A 24,892-nucleotide genomic window follows, 5' to 3' on the forward strand; every position below is an offset into this window, starting at 1 on the left:
AGAACTCATAGTGGCCATATTTAGTCTAGAATACTGTCTTCGGAAGGTCTTCCTCCTTCACCCTAACCTGGTGGTACCCCGGCCTCAAGTTTATATTTGAGAAATATTTAGCGCCATGCAACTAGTCAAATAAATCATCAATCCTCGGGAGCGAATACTTATTCTTCATAGTCACTTTATTTAATAGCCTATAATAAATACACATTCGCAAAGAGCTGTCCTTCTTTCTTACAAATAATACCGACGCTCTCCACGGGGATGTACTGGGTCTAATAAAGCCATTCTCGAGTGAATCTTTCAGCTGCTCCTTCAATTCCTTCAATTCCGCAGTTGCCATCCTATAAGGAGGAATAGATATTGGCTGAGTATCTGGAAATAGATCAATAGTAAAATCAATCTCTCACTCTGGAGGAATGCCTGGGAGCACATCTGGAAACACTTGTGGAAACTCATTAACCATAAGAACAGACTGAAGGGTCGGTGATTCTGCTTGCACATCCTGAACCCAAACCAGGGTATAGATGTACCCTTTTCTGATCATCTTCCTTGCTTTAAGGTAGGAAATAAACCTACCCCTCGGCGAAGCAGCACTACCCTTCGACTCTAGGACTGGCTTGCTTGGGAACTGAAATCAAACTATCTTTGCTCTAAAATCAACATTAGCACAACATGAAGCCAACCAATCTATACCCATAATAACATCGAATTCAATAATGTCTAACTCAAGTAAATCTGCTAAGGTATGGTGATTGGAAACTATCACTCCACAGCCTCAGTATACTCGCTTAGCTATGACTAGATTACCAACTGGCGTAGACACCTCAAATGGTTTAGTTGATTCAAGCTCTATCCAAAACTTGCCAGCAACAAATGGAGTAACATATGATAAGGTAGAACGTGGGTCAATCAGTGCATACACATCATAGGAGGAGACTGATAAGATACTGTGACGACATCAGGAGACGACTCACAATCCTGCTTACCGGCTAGTGCATATACGCGGTACTGAGGACCGCTCGAGCTGGATGCTCCACTCCTCTATCTACCTCATCCTGCTGGTGTCTGAGAGACTTTCCCTAAAGGGCATACTGTAGAAGTTGAACCAGCTACAGACCCTGTGGGCTGAACAACACCCCCACTCTCTCTCATCGGACACTGCCGCATCCTATGACCCTGCTGACCACAAGCATAACAAACATCTGATCCTATCCGACACTGACCTGCGTGTAACTTGCTACACTGGGCACACCATGGAAAATGGGGTCTTATCTGGCCCGACTCTGGTCTGTATTGAGAGCCGGATGCTCTAGAACTCTAGCCCACTCCGAAATAAGAAGGCCGATCAAACCTCAAACCTGAAAATCATGGAGATGCACTCCCTACCGAATGGAATAGATATCGGGAATACTGCTGCCTCTGTCCTCCCCTGTTCTCTCCCCCGATATCTAAAGATCTAGCCCTCTTACCATGGCCCCGATCATGGTCATGCTCTGTCCTCCTCTGATGGTTACGATCTTTCAAATTCTTTGCATATGCCTGTTTACGGGAGATATCCATGCCTGGCTGTAATGCAACAGTCGTACAAGAATCTATCGAATGTGGCCCCAGACCAGCTACAAAACGATGAACTCTTTTCTCCATCTCACCCACTATGGTTGGGGCATATCTAGCCTTAGAATCAAAATATACACAATACTCCTGGACACTCATACTGCCCTGCTCAATACGCAAAAACCTATCTGCTCGGGCTCGTCAGACTTCTGAAGGTAAATAATGGCGGATAAAAGCATCTGAAAACTCTCGCCAAACAGCTGGAGGGGCATTCTCTCCCTTAGATAGCTCCCAAGTATGATACCACTGTACTGCAATATCACGAAGCCTATACGAAGCCAACTCTACAGACTAAACCTCATCTGTGTGCATAACCCTCAAGGTCCTCTGCATACCATCAATGAAATCCTGGGGGTCCATATTTTACTTTATCACAGAAAACTCTTAGAGGATCTAATATGAGAAAAGTCTTAACCCTCGAACTACCAACCCGGTCTACCTGATCAACACCAACTCACTATCACTGAGCCTGGGGGGCTACCAATCTATTCAATAACCGTATAGCATCCCGCATGTACTGGCCCGGTTAATCTGGCAGAGGAACTGGGGGCACCGGAGCAGGTGTTGGAGGCGCGGTACGCGATGTCTCAGATGGGCTCTCACTGTGAACCTCATCCAGAGATCTAGTAGTCTGTCGAGTACGGCTAGTGGCCTCACCTGCCGCTCTCTTGCCCTTCTGGGCAGCTGTAGCTTTTTTGTGAGGCATCACTGAAATCAGAACAATTCATCAGGAAGCGAACGCTTAACACATGGATCTATCACACGATCTAATAATGAAAGAATGACATTATCCTAAATGTCCTGTAGCCTCATGTTTATAAGTGTGGTGCACAATACACCCATAAATAGGACTCTACTAGACGCGGTCAGTAGACAACCCTTGGACGAAACTGTTGTGATACCACTTCTGTCACGACCCAAACCGATGAGTCGTGATGAGTGTCTGACCTCTAGTGACCGAACAGTCCTATACACATATCTGAACATCAACAGCCCATAAGTGACCTAAACTGATCTCATAATGCCTCATGGAGGGGGGGAGGGGTGACATCACAAATTCTTTACAACCTGTATATACATAGACATACTGAAAGGACATTGCAATCCAGCTAGGCTGCTACATATACTGTACACAAAAGAATAGAAGCCGACAAGGCTACATCATCTGACAAATACATACAACTGTCTACAGACCTCAACTGTAATAAAAGCCATAGAAAGGACGGAACAGGGCCCCGTCATACCCATATACATACACATCTCAAAAGAATAGCATACCAAAATATTCTACAGCTCCGAATTAAATAAAGCGCACTGACCACCGCTGGATAGAGGTCCTACTATGATGGACTGCCTGTCTATCTACCTGAACCTGTGGGCATGAACGCAGCCGCCCGAACAATAGGAGAGTCAGTACGGATAATGTACTGACTATGTAAAGCATAAAAGTAACGTATAAATAAGCACCATGAATGAAATATGAAACTCATAAGCTAAAATGACTATCTGACTGCATGTGTATGAATGAATATCTGATCATATCTATGCAACTCTGCATGTATTTGTATGAACGAGTGCCTGTAAGTATTTGCATAAAATTGTATAACTGACTATGCCTCTGTGGGTGCATAATATGCATGCTCTCAATGATAATCTTGATCATATACATGAATATAGGTCATAGTGCTGAGGAACGTTCAGCCCGATCCATATCCCATATAATAGTGCCGAGGAACGTACGACCCGATCCATATATCATATAATAATGTCGAGGAACGTACGGCTCGATCTATATATAATCATCAAGGTGCACCAGCTGCTCAGGTGGTAATGCGCATATAACACCTATCCCTTTCCGCATACCCCATATACATATAATACACGTGTATATAACGCCTTCTGTTCATGGGTCCATATGCATATGTATATGAATGCAATGCATAACTGAAGTGTATACATAGAGCTCTCGGAGTGACGTAAGGTCATATTACCTCCGATGGACAACCTTTGATCTAACATTATCATCATAAGTAATCCCAAGACCCCTCAAAAGAAGGAACAATCATACGGGGTATAGGAACATCAAAGACTGAAGTACTCCTAGTGCGTCTAAGATTACAATAATATGGAAGCTCGTTCAATCGTTTATTGGCTCATAACATAGGTGTTACACCTCGGAAATTTCATGTCGTTTTGTTGTAAGAAGACTAACAGAGCTTAAGGTTAATATTAAGCTTATATGACTATAAGAAGGGTACTTGGTCATTTTAGGGTGCATGCGATAAGATTCGAAGTTATATGCATTGGTGAAATAAAGTTTGATAAAGACAAGTGAAGTATAAGTGGTGTTTAGGAAAGGTTTCGCAAACTATCGAGCTCAAGATTGATTGGTAAAGTCTTGAGAAAAATTTATAAGGATACTTAAGTGGTTAATGAAGTGTTAAACAAGTGTTAAGAAGGTTCAATAAGGATTGGAGATCAAACGAATCGACGAGAGCAAGTTCGGGGAGAAGGTGGATTATACAACCATTTATACGGTCCGTATAATATTATACGGTCCATATAATGGCCCGTATAACAGTTACAGTGAAGGGCCATCACTGATGGAGTTATACGATCACTTATACAGACCGTATAAGGGTCCGTATAATCCCTTCGGGATGAGTTAATTTCCAAGTATAAATATAAGTCCCACTTTCTAATTTCTCATTTTCTCATCTTCTCCACTTCTCTCAAGACCTCTAGAAGGTTCCATACATTTCATTAACATAAATTCAAGGTGAATCAACGATCAAACGCCAATAATTAGTGGAATCAAGTGCAAGGATGCTAACTAGGGTTCATGGAAGCTAGAAATTTCCTTGGAAATGAAGTTAGGGTTTTCTCCAAGTGAAGTGTTTCCATCCAAAGTCCGTTCCTACATATCAAAGGTGATTTTTATGTTCATTTCATGTTATTAAGGGTATTGAATGGTTGAAAGACTTTGATTATGGAAGCAAGTAGAGTATGAAGTTCAAATATGGGAATAATGGTATTCTTATAATAGTAACTTGAATTGAACCATAGTTCTTGATACATAATGAGTATAATCTTGCTATGAATGATATTAAAGATGTTGTAGAGGCAATATATGTGAATGAATATGATGTTGTGTCATAATTATGGGTATGGATGACTTTGAAAGAGGATTTTGGGAATTGAGTAATGTCTAAGTTGACGAAGTTATTGATTATGATATTGTGGGTGTTGTTATTGAAGTTTGGGAGTTGTTTATTATTTGGAGGAAGTTGTCGGAACAAAGGAAGTGCTGCCTAATTTTCGTTAGCTTTTAGTCACTTTAACTTAAGCTTAAGTATGTTTCCGGTTATTTAATCTTGGTACGAATTCCCTTGAATGTAGAGTTGTAAGCTTGGAAGGCTAATCCCCTCTTCTTTCTGCGGCATGACTGTTACAACATGATTTCCCCTATCTTTCCATGGCTTTCTTACATTCCGAAAGTTACAAGCCTATGATCATTAAGAGCTTCTCATGAGATAGGGATAAGATATGTTTTATGATAATGATGATTCTATGTCCCAATATTCTATAACTTATGAAAGGATGCTATTATGAGATTAATGATCTTGACGTATGATTTCCTTGGTTGTCATTAACCATTGATGGTCTAACCTCATAATGCTAGTTCCGTCGAGGTGAGACAAGATGATTATGATTGTTCCATAAGATAATCCGAGGTTACCGACCTTACGTCACTCCGATAGAGTTACAGCTTTTATTTGAGTTCTGATGCATGCTTCATGATAAGAATATAATGATGATTACACTGTACCAGTATGACAGGAGCAGCACCGCTAAGGCAGGCGGCTTATTACACTGTGTCTATATGGCACTGGCAGCACCGCTAAGGCGGGCGGCTATTACACCGTGTCTATATAGCACTGGCAGCACCGCTAAGGCGGGCGGCTTATGGATGATGACAGCACCACTAGTGGGTGGCGTGATATGATTACCCCGGATGTTACACCTTGGAAAAATCCCCCGTACATATACAGTGAATAGGCTAACAGAGTACATAGCATATGCGATGTTTTGACGAGTAAGAAAGAGTATTAGATGACCCTCAACGAGATTTTAAAGGCATACAATGCAAGGAAAGAAAGTTGTTAAGGAAAGCGAATCATACGTTGTGTATCGGATAAGATTTCGAGCAACAAGTCCATGATGGCATAATGATATCTTAGAGAAGTGTAAAAATGTCCCTAAGGTGGATGTTGAGATGTTAAACAAGTGCCAAGAAGGTTCCATAAGGATCGGAGATCAAACGAGACAATGAGAACGAAAACGAAATCACTGGGCATTATACGGCCCAACCTACGGACCGTATAAATTGTACTAGCTGTACGTTGGACCGTATAATTAGCCAAGAAGGCCACCAACTAGTGGAACAAACATACGGCCCCACATACAGTTAGTATAAATAGTACGGACCGTATGTTTGGTCCGTATAACATGGTCGGGCAGATTTTAAGTTTAAGTATAAGGGACCTTTTTCATTTCATTTTTCATTCCACGCTCACTCTACACTCAAGAAACATCTAGAACCCTCCCTACTCTTCAACTACAAGAGAAATCAAAGGGAAACTAAGATCAACAACACATAATCCATGAATCAAAGTGTATGAAACCCAAGTAAAGTTCATCTTCCTCAAAGAAAACCAAAAGAGAGGAGATAGTGTTTTGGTGATAGAGGAGAAACTCCTCTCAAGACTTGTTCAACCATCATCCAAGGTAAGTTTCATGACCATTTTATGTTGTTTAAGGTATTGCAAGGCTAAGATACCCGAATCGTAGAAAAGCATAGCAAATGGGTCATAAATGAGTGAATATTGCCATGAGTGAATGATAGTTGAATCGAATCATGAATGTTAGTGTGTTGTGAGTATGAATACGTTATAAATGACATGTAGACTATGAGACAAGTGTGATACATGAGAAAATACGATAGCGAACCCAAAACCATAAATGTGGAAAAAATGAAGAGAAATTGTGGATCATGGTCATTGTATATGAATGGCGATTGTTGATTGCTATATTGTAATTGTTGTTGTCAGTATTGGGAGTTGATATGGAATATGGGAAAATTATTATAAAAAAAGGAAGTGTTGCCCAATTGTCTCTAGAAATAGTAGTGCGTTCTTATAGTTGATTAACTAACGTTAGTACGAATCCTCTTTTGAAGGTAGAGAGACGTGACATTGTAGGAGAATAAGCGAACGCTAGATTGCTTAAACGAGAAAGGTATGTGAGGCTTAACTCTTCTTTCACAAGGCATGAATCCTTCAAGTTTTCCATAATCCTTTTATAAGATGAAGCTTATGAGTCCTTCTATATATCGAATCACCTACAAGCATGATAATAATGACAATGAGCGAGAGTATAGAGATTAAAGAAATTGTGGCACGATGTTCCTACAATGCTAATGATATTATTATTGTTAACACTCGCCTTATGCTTTATTTCCTTCAAGGCGAGGCATGATACTCATAAAATGTCCATAATACAATCGGGGGTTCACGACCTTACGTCACCCTGATATAGTGTGGTTGCCTTATAGCCTAATGTATGCTCTTAATGCTAATGTATGCTATGACAATAAGATGATGAATAATGCTAACTTGCAATACGACTATGGGATGCATGAAATACCAAGGAAATGATAACTTGATGCTATGGTATGAGATGTGTAATAGTGATGTGTTATGATTGATTTTGTGATGATATGATTCCACCGCGCCTATATGGCCGGGCATGTCACCGCTAATGCGGGCTGCGTATGATTCCACTGCGCCTATATGGCCGGGCATGTCACCGCTAATGCGGGCTGCTATGTTTACACCGAGCCTAGAGGGTTGGGCATGATCACCACTAGTCGGCGGCATATGAGGGTTACCCGGACGCGGGTAACGATGCAGATTACGATGTGCGGTTATATGTGATGAATTATATGACGTATGTGATAATGTATGGGATGTGATAGCATGTATACTATGATTATGTGAAATGTGATATATGTAGAGAGTATGTTTTCCATGATATACATTCAGGTTATATCTTTCTCTCATGATTCCTGATCCCTCTATTATGTTTGTTTATTGCATTCCTGCCTTACATACTCAGTACAATATTTGTACTGACGTCTGTTTTCTTTGGACGCTGTGTTCATGCCCACAGGTAGACAGGGAGGAGATCTTGCTCCAGATTCTTAGAGGCAGTTAGCTAGCTGAAAGCACCCCATTGTCCTGGAGGTGCCTATGATGATTCTTTTGTGTACAATTGTAGATGTCATTTCATAGAGGCTCGTAGATACTCAATGTGGGTCATGTGGTTTCATGGCGTGGTCATTGTGTAAATATATACATATATATTATTTTGCTAGCCTAAGGGCTCATGTGTATAAAAACATTATGTTTCTAAAGGAAAACAGGCTTTCTTATAAATCGAGCATGAATCTGATAAATGACTGTTAAATAAGCCTAAGGAGTACTAGTACGAGCGATGCTCGGCGGTTAGCCCCGGGTACCCGTCAAGGCCCCAAGTCGGGTCGTGACAAAAGTGGTAGCAGAGCAGTTCGGTCCTAGGAAGTGTCTACGAGCCGTGCCTAGTAGAGTCTTGTTTATGGTGTGTAGCGCGCCACATCAATAAACAAGAGGCTACAGGGCATTTAGGAAAAGTGACCATCTTTCTTTTCATGAGATCGTAAGATAGAGCCACGCATAAGATTTTATCCTCCCCTAATAGCGTGTTATGATTTCAGAATGCCGCCAAAGGGAAAAGCTACAGCAGCCCAAAAGGGCAAGACTACGACAAAGAGGCGGGTAGAAAGAGAGCCTCCAAAGAATATTGAAGAGGGTGAATCGCATAACGAGGCCTTGTCTGATACTTCTTCTACCCCGCCTAATGTGGAAGAGCAAGGAAGAGCCCCGGCTCCAATTCCTCCGCCGGTTACTTCGGGTCAACAAATGACCAAGGCCATCCAATTATTGACACAATTGGTTTCTGCACAGGCACAATGACAGAATGTGGGTTCAGGTGATAGGGCAGCAAGTACCAAGGCCCGTGAATTTATGAGCCTAAATCCTTCGGAGTTCTTCGGGTCAAAGCCGGAGGAAGACCCACAAGGTTTCATTGATGAAATGTTGAGGACATTGAAGATTGTCCATGCCTCCGAAACTGAATCCATGGAGTTGGCATCCTATAGACTCCGGGATGTGGCGGTGCTATGGTACAATAACTGGGTACTATCAAGAGGAGAGAATGCGCCTCCTCCGGTTTGGTAAGAGTTCGTAGATGCTTTTATTCGTCACTATTTGCCACCCGAGGTCCGCCGAGCTAGAGCGGACATATTCTTAAATTTGAGGAAAGGAAATATGAGTGCCCGGGAGTATAGCATGCAATTCAATTCTTTGGCTAGATATGCTCCGACTATGGTGGCCGACATGGGAGATCGGGTACATAGATTTGTGAGTGGTTTGGGGCCACATTTATTCAGAGATTGTCTGACGGCTTCCTTGCAAGACGGGATGGACATTTCTCGGATACAGGTCCATGCTCAGAATTTAGAGGGGCGACAACAACAACAAAGGGGTGATCACGACAGTGATAGAATACAAAGCAAAAGGGCTAGATCTATGGGCACAAGCAATGATTATAGAGGGGGATCGAGGCAGACTTATTCCAGACATTCAGGCTAGTCAGCGACTAGCACACCTCCCAGATTTCCAGATAGAAGATTTGACCGCTCCTTTAGCTCGGGACAGGGTCAGAGTTCGAGGGTTGCAGGTTCCCAGTTTGAGGGTGATTATAGTCATGGAAGACCCTCAGTTCCATGATGTGGTCGGTGCCGAAAATTACACTCAGGGCCATGTCGTTAGGACACTGATGGTTGTTATGTTTGTGGGCAGACCAGACATTTGATGCGAGATTGTCCCTCGCGATATGGCAGAGGTGGGGTTCAGCCCATAGGTTCAGCCGCCGGTTCGTCCTTAGCACGCCCGGCAGGGCAGACTCCCTAGATGACAGCAGGCCGAGGTAGAGGCCGAGGAGCAGCATCTACTTCAGGTGCCACTCAGCCCCGTGTATATGCTTTAGCTGGACGACAGGATCTCGAGTCCTCTCCGGATGTGGTTACAGGTATATTGTCTATAGTCTCCCGTGATGTGTATCCATTGATAGATCCGGGTTCTACATTCTCTTATATTACTCCATATGTTGCTGGTTGGGTTGGGGTGAAACCCGAGTTAATTAAACCCTTTGAGGTGCTTACTCCGATTGGTGATCCCGTGATAGCAAGACAAGTGTATAGAAACTGTGTCATTGTGATATGTGATCGACAGACCAAGGCTGATTTGATTGAGCTGGAAATGGTAGATTTCGATGTAATTATGAGTATGGATTGGTTGGCTTCGTGTTATGCAAATGTTGATTACCGCACAAAAGTGGTCCGATTCCAATTTCTAGGAGAGCCCGTGCTTGAATGGAAGGGTAATACAGCATCTCCAAGGGGCAGGTTTATTTCCTATCTCAAGGCAAGGAAGATGATAGCCAAGGGTTATATCTATCACTTAGTTCGGGTTCATGACACCGAGGCAAAGCCGCCAACATTCCAGTCAGTTCCAGTAGTGAATGAATTTCCAGACGTATTCCCAGATGAACTTCCAGGTCTTCCACCAGAAAGGGAAATTGATTTCGCTATTGATGTATTGCTGGACACCAAGCCTATTTCTATTCCTCCTTATCGAATGGCTTCGACAGAATTAAAAGATCTAAAGGCGCAGCGGAAAGACTTGCTCGAGAAAGCATTCATTAGACCCAGTTCATCACCGTGGGGAGCACCGGTCTTGTTTGTGAGAAAGAAAGACGGATCTCTACGAATATGTATCGATTACAGGCAATTGAACAAGGCGACGATAAAGAACCGATATCCTCTTCAAAGGATTGATGATTTGTTCGATCAATTGCAAGGTGCCAAGTGGTTTTCAAAAATAGATTTGAGGTCGGGCTACCATCAAGTGAGAGTCAGAGAAGCGGATATTCCCAAAACGACCTTCAGAACGAGATATGACCATTATGAATTCCGAGTGATGTCGTTCGGGTTGACTAATCCTCCGGCTGTATTTATGAATTTGATGAACAACGTATTCAGGCCTCTTTTCGATTTATTTGTGATAATATTTATTGATGATGTTCTGGTGTATTCTCGCACGAAATCGGAACATGTAGATCATCTTAGAATTGTTCTTGGTATTCTTCGAGCCCGAGAATTGTATGCAAAATTTTCAAAGTGCGAGTTTTGCCTAAATTCTGTGACATTTTTGGGCAATGTTATTTCAAATGATGGTATTCGAGTCGACACTCATAAAATTGAAGCTGTGAAGACTTGGCCAAGGACTACGACGCCCACAGAAGTTCGTAGTTTTCTGGGTTTGGCAGGCTATTATAGAAGGTTTGTAGAGGGCTTTTCATCTATTTCAGCCCCATTGACGAAGTTCACCCAGAAGACAGCTAAGTTTCAATGGAACGATGCTTGCGAACGTAGTTTCCAAGAGTTGAAAAACAGGTTGACTTCAGCTCCATTTTTAACACTTCCAGAAGGGCCAGATGGCTATATTGTGTATTGTGATGCTTCTGGTGTAGGATGAGGATGCATATTGATGCAGCATGGTAAAGTTATTGCATATGCTTCGAGACAATTATGGAAACATGAAAAGAATTATCCAACTCATGATCTCGAATTGGCTGCGGTCATTCATGCCTTATAAATGTGGAGACATTATTTATACGGTGTGCATGTTGCTATCTATACAGATCACAAAAGTCTTCAGTACATTTTCAAACAGAAGGAGTTGAATTTACAGCAGAGGCGGTGGTTAGAATTATTAAATTATTATGATGTTAACATTTTATACCACCCCGGGAAGGCGTATGTAGTAGCCGATGCACTTAGCCGCCGACCAATGGGTAGTTTATGTGAAGTCCCTCCAGAAAGGAAAGAGATGGTTCAAGAACTTCATCGATTGGCTAATCTTGGAGTGCGTGTAATTGATTCGGGCGATGCTGGGATTAGTATAAATGATTCCACAATTTCGTCCTTGGATATAGAAGTGAAAGAACGACAGTGTGAAGATCCTCAGTTATGTCGTTATAGAGACACATCTCATGGGAAAGAAAAGTGTCCGTTTGAAGTCTCCATGGATGGGATTCTTAGATACCGAGGTAGGTTATGTGTGCCGAATGTGGCGGAATTGCACCGACGAATTCTAGAAGAAGCACATTGCTCTCGATATTCTATTCTCCCAGGTGCAGCCAAGATGTATTGTGATCTTAAGACGATATACTGGTGGGATGGCATGAAGAGAGACATAGCAAAATTTGTAGCACAATGTCCAAATTGCCAACAAGTAAAGGTTGAACATCAGAAGCCAGGAGGCTTATTGCAAGCCATAGAGATACCCACATGGAAATAGGAAGTGATCAACATGGATTTCATCGTAGGATTACCTCGTTCTCGTGGCAAATATGATTCTATATGGGTGATCGTGGATAGATTGACGAAAGCAACCCATTTTTCTTCCAGTTAGAACCACGTACTCAGCAGAAGACTATGCAAGGCTGTATCTCAAAGAAATCGTGCGACTCTATGATATTCCATTGTCTATCATCACGGATAGAGGAGTACAGTTCACAGCTAAGTTTTGGAAGTCTTTTCAAGAAGGTCTAGGTACGCAAGTAAAGTTTAGCACGACGTTTCATCCACACATCGATGGGCAAGCCGAGCGCACTATTCAGACCTTGGAAGATATGCTACGAGCGTGTGTGCTGGATTTCAGTGGTAGTTGGGATGATCATTTGTCACTAATTGAGTTTGCATATAACAACAACTATCATTCTAGTATACAAATGGCTCCATATGAAGCTTTATACGGAAGGAAATTTAGATCTCCAATTGGATGGTTTGAAACGGGGGAAGCACAACTAATAGGCCCCGAATTGATTCAACAAGCAGTAGAAAAGGTCAAGGTGGTCCGAGATCGGTTATTGACAGCTCAAAGTCACCAAAAGTCTTATGCGGACAACCGCCGGCGAGACTTGAATTTCAAGTCAATGATTGGGTATTTCTGAAATTGTCACCAATGAAAGGGGTGATGAGATTTGGCAAAAAGGTGAAGCTAGTTCCCAGATATATTGGACCCTACAAAATCATCCGCAAGGTGGGTAAGGTAGCCTATGGATTGGATTTGCCTTCGGAGCTTGGGCCAATCCATCAAGTCTTTCACGTTTCGATGCTCCGTAACTGTGTTGGAGACCCCACAAAGATTGTCCCGATAGATGATGTGCAAATAACGGAAAAGCTAACTTATGAAGAGGTGTCTATTGCCATCACAGATAAGCAAGTGCCAAAGCTTCGAAATAAAGAAGTAGCGTCAGTCAAAGTATTGTGGCGAAACAACAATCGGGAAGAAATGACCTGGGAAGTAGAAGAGAGTATGAAGTTCAAGTACCCGCACTTATTCCAACCCCCAGGAGAGATCCAAGATGAAACGCTGACAATATAAGGTATGTATGCTTTATCTTTATGTTTTTGGTCGTGTGTGGCCATAGATATGTTGCTATTGTGATGTATCCTAGTGAGGCGATGATATTATGGGTTGTGTTGACAGGTTGGTAGTGCCAAGTTACAGGGGAAACTCTGGCTACATTTTTGTAGAATTCCGAGTGTTTAACATTCGAGGACGAATGTTCCAAAAGGGGGGGAAGAATGTTACACCTTGGAAAAATCCCCCGTACATGTACAATGAATAGGCTAACAGAGGACATAGCATATGCGATGTTTTGACGAGTAAGAAAGAGTATTAGATGACCATCAATGAGATTTTAAAGGCATACAATGCAAGGAAAGAAAGTTGTTAAGGAAAGCGAATCAGACGTTGTGTATCGGATAAGAATTTCGAGCAACAAGTCCATGATGGCATAATGATGTCTTAGAGAAGTGTAATAATGTACCTAAGGTGGATGTTGATATGTTAAACAAGTGCCAAGAAAGTTCCATAAGGATCGGAGATCAAACGATACAATGATAACGAAAACGAAATCACTGGGCATTATACGGCCCAACCTACGGACCGTATAAATTGTACTAGCCGTATGTTGGACCGTATAATTGGCCAAGAATGCCACCAGCTACTGGACCAAACATACGGCCACACATACGGTTCGTATAAATAGTACGGACCGTATGTTTGGTCCGTATAACATGGTCGGGTAGATTTTAAATTTAAGTATAAGGGACCTTTTTCATTTCATTTTTCATTCCACTCTCACTCTACACTCAAGAAACATCTATAACCCTCCCTACTCTTCAACTACAAGAGAAATCAAAGGGAAACTAAGATCAACAACACATATCCATGAATCAAAGTGTATGAAACTCAAGTAAAGTTCATCTTCCTCAAACAAAACCAAAAGAGAAGAGATAGGGTTTTGGTGCTAGAGGAGAAACTCCACTCAAGACTTGTTCAACCATCATCCAAGGTAAGTTTCATGACCATTTCATGTTGTTTAAGGTATTGGAAGGGTAAGATAACCGAATTGTAGAAAAACATAGCAAATGGGTCATAAATGAGTGAATAGTGCCATGAGTGAATGGTAGTTGAATTGAATCACGAATATTAGTGTGTTGTGAGTATGAATACGTTATAAATGACATGTAGACCATGAGATAAGTGTGATACACCAGAAAATACGATAGCAAACCCAAAACCATAAATGTGGGAAAAATGAAGAGAAATGGTGGATCATGGTCATTGTATATGAATGATGATTGTTGATTGCTATATTGTAATTGTTCTTGTGAGTGTTGGGAGTTGATATGGAATATGGGAAAAGTAGTACAAAAAAAGGAAGTGCTACCCAATTGTCTCTAGAAATAGTAGTGCGTTCTTATAGTTGATTAACTAACGTTAGTACGAATCCTCTTTTGAAGGTAGAGACGTGACATTGAAGGAGAATAAGCGAACGCTAGATTGCTTAAACGAGAAAGGTATGTGAGGCTTAACTCTTCTTTCACAAGGCATGAATCCTTCAAGTTTTCCATAATCCTTCTATAAGATGAAGCTTATGAGTCCTTCTATATATCGAATCACCTATAAGCATGATAATAATGACAATGAGCTAAAGTATAGAGATTCAAGAAATTGTGGCACGATGTTCCTACAATGCTAATGATGTTATTATTGTTAACACTCGCCTTATGCTTTATTTCCTTCCAGGTGAGGCATGATACTCAAAAAATGTCCATAATACAATCGGGGGTTCACGACCTTACATCACCCCGACATAGTGTGGTTGCCTTAAAGCCTATTGTATGCTCTTAATGCTAATGTATGCTATGACAATAAGATGATGAATAGTGCTAACTTGCAATATGAATATGGGATGCAAGGAATACCAAGGAAATGATAACATGATGCTATGGTATGAGATATGTAATAGTGATGTGTTATGATTGATTTTGTGATGATATGATTCCAACACGCCTATATGGCCGGGCATATAACCGCTAATGCGGGCTGCGTACGATTCCACCGCGCCTATATGGCCGGGCATGTCACCGCTAATGCGGGCTGCTATGTTTACACCGAGCCTAGAGGGCCGGGCATGATCACCACTAGTGGGCGGCATATGAGGGTTACCCGGACGCGGGTAATGATGCGGATTACGATGTTCGGTTATTTGTGATGACATATGTGATAGCATTTATACTATGATTATGTGAAATTCGATATATGTAAAGAGTATGTTGTCCATGATATACATTCAGGTTATATCTTTCTCTCATGATTTCTGATCCCTCTATTATGTTTATTTATTTCATTCCTGCCTTACATACTCAGTACAATATTCGTACTGACGTCCGTTTTCTTTGGACGCTGTGTTCATGCCCACAGGTAGAGAGGGAGGAGATCTTGCTCCAGATTCTTAGAGGCTGTTAGCTGTTTGAAAGCACCCCATTGTCCTGGAGGTGCCTATGACGATTCTTTTGTGTACAATTGTAGATGTCATTTCATAGAGGCTCGTAGATACTAAGTGTGGGTCATGTGGTTTCACGGCGTGGTCATTGTGTAAATATATACATATATATTATTTTGGTAGCCTAAGGGCTCATGTGTATAAAAACATTATGTTTCTAAAGGAAAACAGGCTTTCTTATAAATCGAGCATGAATTTGATAAATGACTGTTAGATAAGCCTAAGGAGTACTAGTACGAGCGGTGCTCGGCGGTTAGCCCCGGGTACCCGTCACGGCCCCTAGCCGGGTCATGACACCGGACGCGGGCTAATGATGTCATTGGTTCATCTAGTGTATGTATATATGTGTGATTTGTACTAAAATGTAAAAAGTGAGCATGTGTGATTCAACCTCAAAAGGAAAGCATTTGTATTGATACTTTCTTCTTATGTTTTCTGTATTTTCGTATCATGTTATCATATATGCCTTACATACTTAGTAGTTGTCACACCCTAATCTCCCTAGGGTGTGATGGGCACCCGACCCTTACTTAGGGCCGAGCGAACCCTCAGACCCTTAGTGCACACATAATCTTCTTAGACTTGTAAATCAAATAAAGATGAAATGCATAGTACAACTTTCCGAAATATTCTTTTTCATCGTTATTCTCAAATCAAACAAAATCTGTAATCATGTAGAATTTATCACATAACACAGAATGACATATCGGCTGATGGAGCCGCTTACAAAACTGACATTCTATACCCACGACTCTGTCTGCAAAGTTTCTAACATTAATCAGAATTCATAGGACATATACTCCGACTCGGCAGCACTCCAGGAGCAAATGGAGCTTGCCAGCGCCGCTGGAACATCTTCTATAATGGCTTCTACTCATCTGGGTGTACCTGCGTGCCATGAAACGCAGCCCCCGAAGAAAAGGGGGTCAGTACGAAATATGTACTGAGTATGTAAAGCATGGAATACAGAAAACAGAACCATAATCGAAACTAGCAGTACAAAAGTAAGTACATTTTCAGAATACCAAAATGCTTATTTTTCATAATGCAACTCGTGTATACCGATGTCATATGTCAGAAGAAGTACAGAAAATAGGTAGATCATCCAAAGTACCAAAATGCTTACTTCCCAAACACAGACCATGTGTGCCGACATCGTATGTCATCATATGCATATATATATATAACTGATTCATATGTAACATAATAGTGCCGAGGAACGTACGGCCCGATCCATATATAACATATTAGTGCCGAGGAACGTTCGGCAGGTTAGTACAGACAATAAGCACGATATGCAGAATAATAAAAACAACTTACTGGAAACACAAATCATGCATGCCAGGAACGGTATCCGGCCCATTGTGGGACCCGAGAAACGTGGCACCACCCTGCCTTTGGCGCCACACACATCATACTCCAGAAGATTTGCTCCGTAATCTCCGTCACACATCATAATATCACATCATAAGATCAAAATATACATATACACATATATGGCTCGGCGAACCATGAACACATCATAACACCGTAACACATCATACTCCGGAATACATATATGGCACCCGACCCTCAAGCAAGGGACCCGGCGAACCATGCGCACGATATATACCGGCCCGGGACTCGGCGAAAGAGGTAATGACACATGCACAAGCAGAGTAGTGCGAAACTATATGCATATAAATCAAGACTCGATAGATAAGTATACTTACCGACACCTGAAGGCTCAGAAACAAGTTTCGGGTCAATCCGACTTAGTATAAGAAAGTTACGAGCGTTTGAAGTACAGAACCTTCTACGAGCATTTTAAAAGCCATTTTTGGAAAATCAAAGCCATAATCATGTCACGTACCTTTCGGATATCGTTATGGATCAAATCAAATAGAGCTTTTGGAACCATATGAACGTATCAAAATATATCAAAGACTCAATGGAATACTCGAATGTGCTATCATTTGAAAATCAAGACATTAGTCATATCACTTATCTCTCGAATGCCATTCGGAAACATATCAAATAGATCTTCGGACGTCATAGATACGCATCAAAATCATATGAAACAGCTTATGGAAATCAAGAACGTTAGCTATCCTAGTGGCTCTAAGAATAGGAATTTCTTTGGAGTCATATACATATCGTCTGTTTATTTCACAGAGACCATGCCAGAAAGAAAAAAAAAGAAAGGGTAAGCCTTACATACCTGTCCCGCGCCAATTAGCTACGCTTATTCGTCCAAACTTGCTAGTCTGCATTCAAGAGGATTGACATAATCATTAGATTCATTGTCACACACTTGCCTTAGCTTCTCAAATGAATTCATTTATAATCTGCCGAAATTTCGGCAGCATTTCCCCTGTAAATACACCATCCCCGAGAATCTAACTCGGCCAAATTTATCAACAACCATACCAACAATTATTCCAACAATACCAACAATCAATTTGAAATATATTCTAACATTAGTAACCTGCTTTAACATAATTCAACGACATTCCGTTTACATTCACTTTAATTACATACAATCAAACCAACGCCAATGCTCGCATATTCCAACACTAATCCAAAGTCATTTAAACAAGATTCAAGAACTTTTCAAACAATCCGCACAACATTCAAACAATCCAACCAAAACTCCATTCCACCCGAAACCTTCCAAATGCAACAAAAGCAACAACAATACATTTTCTTCTTTCAAATTCATGGACTATACCAACAATTCACATGCTAGCAACATTATTTTCCATAAATACAAGAAGTAATATTATAGTCACATTAGCATCTAAAATAACTCTCCAACACTTACAACTTCAATTAGAATTATCAAGCTTTCATTATCAATATAGAATCCACAACAACAACAACCAAAACACTAGATAAAATAATTGAGTCATTATTCCTACACACCACACATATACACGGCCACAACACTATATACACGGCCACAACCTAGCTTCCATATTTTCATGAATTTCACCCATTTCTACATACTACAACATACATAACCATCCATAACATACAAAAAGAAGATTAATTCTTACCTTTTTCCTTTGATTTCCCTCTTGTCTAGAATTATGTACTTGCAACAAAGAGAGGTTTTCTTGCTCCAACAATTATACCACGTTAAAGAGGACCTTTGGATTGGTAGGAATACTAGAAGAAAATATTTTTTTGGATCAAGATTGAAGGCTTCAAAATGTTTCTTCTTTTCTTTTTCTTGGCCGAATGGCCCTTCTTATTTGGTCTGAAGTTTTTTCTTGAATATTCTTGAATTGGAGATGATAAATGGTAATGGGTCATCCCTTTTTATTACTAGTATTAAGTCCCCAAGTGGGCCTTGGCCCATCCAAGGTGGCCAGCCACACTTGGGCCCTTTTTTTTTCCAAGCCCATTTATTTGAAGACCAATTTTTGCAATTCATGAAATCTATTTTCCAAATTCCAAGTTTTCCCTTAGCCTCCCTCCATATTTCCATAAGTCAGCTTGCGAATTTCCCTTTTTACCCCTAGCTTTTCTTAATATTTCCACATCAATATTTTCATGAACAACTTATGTATTAAATAAGATCAAAATATAGCCTTGTCTTTAACTTGTTGCAATTATCTCAAAATATCCGAATGTGCAAAATACGGGATATAACATCCTCCCCCCCTTTAGAACATTCGTCCTCGAATGTTGAACTAGCCTTATAGGGTCTTACAAGTATTTCGGGGAGGTTTTCTTTAATAGTCATCAAATATAATTCATTCACCAATCAGTATAGCCAATTAAGGAATTTAGATTACCTGTAGGCATAGGAAACAAGTGAGGATACTTCTTCTTCAGCTTCCCAGGTCATTTCTTCCCGGTTATTGTTCTGTCACAATACCTTAACAACAGCCACATCTTTGGTACGTAATCTCCACTTAACGATCCGATATGGCCATAGGTTGTTTCTTGTTTTTATCTAATCTACAGTATTGCAGTCTCGTTTATCATGCTATAAATATTCGTCAGCTTTTGGTGTTCTCTTTTCTTTGCTCCCTGTTTGTTTATGTCTTTGTCACTATCCCTTTTTAATCCTTCATTCTAAATATTTATCCAAAAACATATGTACGTACTATTTCCTTGCCATTCATTATCCTTCGCAGTCCAGTTGCGCTTACGGTGACTTATGATCCGAACTCACCTAACTTCTTAGTTCGCAACATGTTTGAGTTCTTACTACAACTTTTCTCTACTTCCTTCCCTCACATTTCTCGACACAAGTATACTTGTCTTTGATTTCTTTTTATTGGCGCTCATTTCATCCTTCGTTATTTCTTGTTGGCTCTCCGGTGGGGATTCCTTACAAATATGATCGAGCATCGCCTCACGTCGACGGTTCATATAATTTGATAGCGCATATTCTCATGCTCCGTATAATTAATGGCCCATGAACTATTTTCTAGTATCCGACGAACTCTTTTATTTTATTCATAGGCACTGCGTTCTTTCTTTCTGTCAAAAATTTCAGACTACCAATTGTTGATACTTTCGTTATAATAGTCGTTCTCGTCCGAAACATCTTTTGGATCTTATCATTTTCTCCCTTATCGTTTATGCATTTAGCTTGTAGCCATTTTCTTGCTCTTTTATTATTCTTACAACATGTCGCTGCGTACTTAAGTACGACGCAAATTTGCCCGGTATAAGGGATTCAAATCATGTTCTGAACATATCATAATTCATGTTGGCATGAAGCATTCTCTTAAGGCGCCTTCCATCCTTTCCCTTCATGTCGGCCTCATGGTACACTCATTGTCAATTCGTTTTTACTTCTTTCATGTATTCTCTTGGTATGCCGATATGTTTTGAATTCTAGCCTCGAGCTAATAAGTTTCCTTTTGTGGCGCTTGAAATGTTGTGATTCCTTTTTAAGCTTAATATAATATGGTCTCCCCCCTTTAAGGGGCTCTTTATATGCCAACAGTTCTTTTGTGAAGTCTTCGTTTATACTTTACTCCTCGTCTTTCTTTCCAACTCTGTGCACAATATATCGAAACTTCTTACCATAGGCTTTCCTTTTCATTTTTTGTCTACATTATCATTCTTGTCAACATTCCCATACTTTTCCATCCACTATTAATCCTTTCACCTATTTTAGCTTACTTACTCGTAGTTCTTCTTAACTACGCGTTCGTGTTCTAGCTATGCGTCCATATTTTCGAGCGTCCCCCTACTTTTGCTCACAGCACAGAATCCTTACGGCTTATACTCTCTCTATCCTCGCTCATCGGACCTTTAACTATACTTATGGTACTATGACCGAGCGGTCATCCATGCACATTCTTTATATTTCATTCCATTTTCTCTAGGATCAAATCTTTCAGACTTCACATGAATTCTCGCTCCACGGCTTTAATGTTATACCCTGCATTTTCAGAGCCTGAGCGTGACACGTGCTTCCTCAAACATTGACAATCACGTTGTTACTACATAATTTAAACTCACGTTGATAGTATTATATTTCGTATTTTTTTGTACGTCGGATTATTTGTAAGTGGAGGTGGGGCCCACACATCGAGATTTTTTTGGAACACATGACAAGTTATATGAATCACATATGTGAAGTTAAACACAACTCAAGAAGGACCCTTGAGCCAAATCAAAGTGGAAGTCCTCCAAACAAATATTTTTAAGTAACATTTTCGGGTGATCTGACTTCGAATGGCAAAAACGCTATTATAAGTTTGGAATTTGGAAATATACCAAGGAATCGAAGTTGTAGATAATTGAATTAGCTTTCCGACCATACGTCGTGGGTCTACAAGCGACGTCGGGAAAAAGAGATATGGACGTTTTGAGACAGGAAGGTCAGTGGGCTAGGCCCAATCCGGGCCCAACCGGGTTAGGCCCATGACCCATGTTTATTTAAGTGATATATCAGCCTTTTCTCCTCATTTTTCAGAAAAAAACACCCAGAAAATTCTGGAGAAAAAGAGAGAAGAGAGCTTAGAGAGAAAAGATCAATTTTGACCAAAATCTGAGCTCCGAATCCCGAAGCCCGTGAAGAGAAAAGTGTTCTATATTACGTTGCCTCCAATTTGAGCTAAAAATCAACCAAAAAGAAGGGGGTGGATGTGGTGGCTGCAAATTTGAGGTAAGATTAAGGTTCCTTTTCATTGCTAATAAGTTTATTTAGAGTTCTACCCAACTAGAACGGAGAAAATAGTGTGATAAATTCGTTTGTTGGCGTTGTGAATTATGGAATGAGATTTGAAGAGAATTTTGAATGAAAATAAATTTATTCAACTTGTAGAATGTGGAGGATGTCGTTATTGATGTTGTTAGTATTAATTTCGACTCCCTTACGGAAATAAAATTATTAAATAGTTATATCGCAAATTTGGTTGGTTGAGGAATTTAGAAAATAATGTGTGGGCTGTTTTATGGCATACGTTGGTATTGGAAATATAATGATTAATGTTGGTATTTTTGTTGTTGTTGTTGGTTGCTGAATTGAGAATTCGGGCTAGGCATATAAACAGGGGAGATGCTGCCCGATTTTCGACAGAATATATAAAATAGTATGATTTGAAATATGGTACAAATGTGCAACGAAAAGGCTAACATTAGCATAAATTCCTTTTAAATGTAGACTTACAAGCGGTGACGAATAAGCGTAGCTTATAAGCGGTCGAACAGGTATGTAAGGCTTACCCTTTCTTTCTTTTGGCATGTCCTAGAGCTAAATAAGGTATGATATGTACTCTGCGGATTACTCTATTCTTTGATTCTGATTTTGTTTACGATTCTTATTCACTTCTTGATATGAGTATATTCCATATGATCGATCTTATTATAGGTTTGGACAACGAGCTGAGCATGAAGAGTTTTGTTCCTAAAAGAGTTCTGTATGTGTTAATGTCCGAAGTTCTGTTTGATATATTTCCCTATGGTATTCGAGAGATATTGGTATGACTAATGTCTGGATTTTGATAGCACGTTTGATTATTCCGTTGAGTCTTTGATTTATTTTGATACGTACATATGGTTCCAAAAGCTTTATTTGATTCTATCCATAACGATATTCAGAAGGTACCTAATATGATTGTTGCTTTGATTTTCTAAAAATGGCTTCTGGAACGTTCAAAAAGGTTTCTGTAGTAAAATGTCCCTAACTTTCGTAAAAGATCTCGGATTTGCTTTGAAATGTTTGTAAAAGTTCTGTGGTAAAAATATCTGTAACTTTCATATACTACCCCGATTGACTTGAAACGTGTTTATGATCCTTCGAACCTCGGTAAGTGTATGTATCTATCGAGTCTGGATTTGTGTGCATATGGTTTCGCACTACTCTGTTCGTGCAAGTCTCAGTATGTTATTCACTGCATCCCGGGCCAGGTTCTGTTATCGTGCGCCTTCCTCTGCATTGTTCACCACGTCCCTCTCCCTTGCGGGCCGGGTTCTGTTATATGTATATCTGTATATGATGATATGGGGATGACGGCCATGATGACACATGGTGATTTTGTTCACCGCGTTCCGCAATAGAGGGCCGGGATCTGTTATCTACACATATGGTATATGATTCTGACATGCATTGATAATTTTGTTCACCGCGTCCCTCACTAAAGGGCTGGGATCTGTTACATGCATATATGATATATGATTTTGGCATATGATGATTCTGTTCACCGCGTCCCTTACCAAAAGGCCGGGATCTGTTATATGATTCTGTTCACCGCGTCCCTCACGAGAGGGCCGGGATCTGTTATATGCACACATATGATATAAGATTCTGATATACATAATCTGTGTCTGGAAAACAAACATTCTGACACTCTGGATCCGTACTTCTTCTGACATACGACTTCGGCATATATGATATGTGCTTGGGAAACAATCATTCTGATATTCTGGATCTGTACTTTTTCTGACATATGACATCTGCATACAAGATTTGTGATTGGAAAATAAGCGCTTTGGTAATCTGGATAATGTACTCACTCTTGTACTGTTCGTTTCGATTATGGTTCTGTTTTCTGTATTTCATGCTTTACATGCTCAGTACATATTCCGAACTGACCCCCTTTCTTCGGCATTGGCAAGCTCCACTTGCTCCTGGAGTGCTGCTGAGTCAGAGTATATGTGTTATGATTTCTGATAAATGTTAGAGACTTTGCAGATAGAGTCGTGGGTATTGGAAGTCAGTCTGTAAGCGGCTCCATTAGCCGGTGTGTCATTTTGTGTTATGTTATAAAGTCCATGTGGTTACAGATTTTATTTGATTAAAGAAAGATGAAAAGAATATTCTGAAAGCATTTACTATGAATTTCATTTTTATTTGATTTAAAAGTCCAAAGAGATCATGTGTGTAATAAGAGTCTGCGGGTTCGCTCGGCCCTAACTAAGGGTCGGGTGCCCATCGCACCCTGGTAAGGTTAGGGTGTGACAAAGTGGTATCAGAGCAGGTTGTCCTAGGGGTTGTCTGCAAAGTAGTGTCTAGCAGAGTCCTGTTTATGGGTGTGAAGCCGGCCACATTTATAAACAGGAGGCTGCAGGGTATCTAGGGATTGTTGACCTTCTTTCTGTCTCTGATCGTGCGATAGAGCCAAGTCGTAGGTAATGAGATTCCTTATATGTAAGCCTTACATACGACGGAAGAAGTTGAGTGATGATATGGAAGGTCATAAAGGTAAGTTGGAACATATTTGTTTTGTTACCTGAAATTGGGAGCCCTGGGTGGCTGGAATATGTCGTACACAAATATATGCCCTCTGAGGCATTGTTGGTATTTGCTGTGTGCAGATTCTGAATAGTAAGAATGGTAAAGAAGATTCTGTTAGAATTATTCAAAATCAGGCTATTTAGTTAGGTACATCTAACAGGAAAGAAGCGTGGAAAGTAAATATTGTAAATGGACGATAAGTGGGGTGAGTTGTTTCAGAAAGGTTATGGATTTGGCAGGGCGATGAAGGCTCGATCACTACCATCGGGAATCTAGGAATCTGGGACGAAGGTAGTTATACACGAAAGTGAAAGGTGAATATTGAGGATTGAAAAGGGGTAAAATAGTAATTGTAAAGGAAAGGACGTGTTACGAGGAGGTCTCAGAATCTATAAGACTTCGACTTGCTCTAGATCATGTAATAAAGGTCATGCGAGGAAGTGGACGCGATTATATCAGCATTAAGGCACCGGATTCCATCGAAGTTTCGAGGTTAAGCGTGCTAAG

This window comes from Lycium barbarum, chromosome 1 (assembly GCF_019175385.1).
Source record: "Lycium barbarum isolate Lr01 chromosome 1, ASM1917538v2, whole genome shotgun sequence".
In the NCBI taxonomy this organism is placed as follows: Eukaryota; Viridiplantae; Streptophyta; class Magnoliopsida; order Solanales; family Solanaceae; genus Lycium; species Lycium barbarum.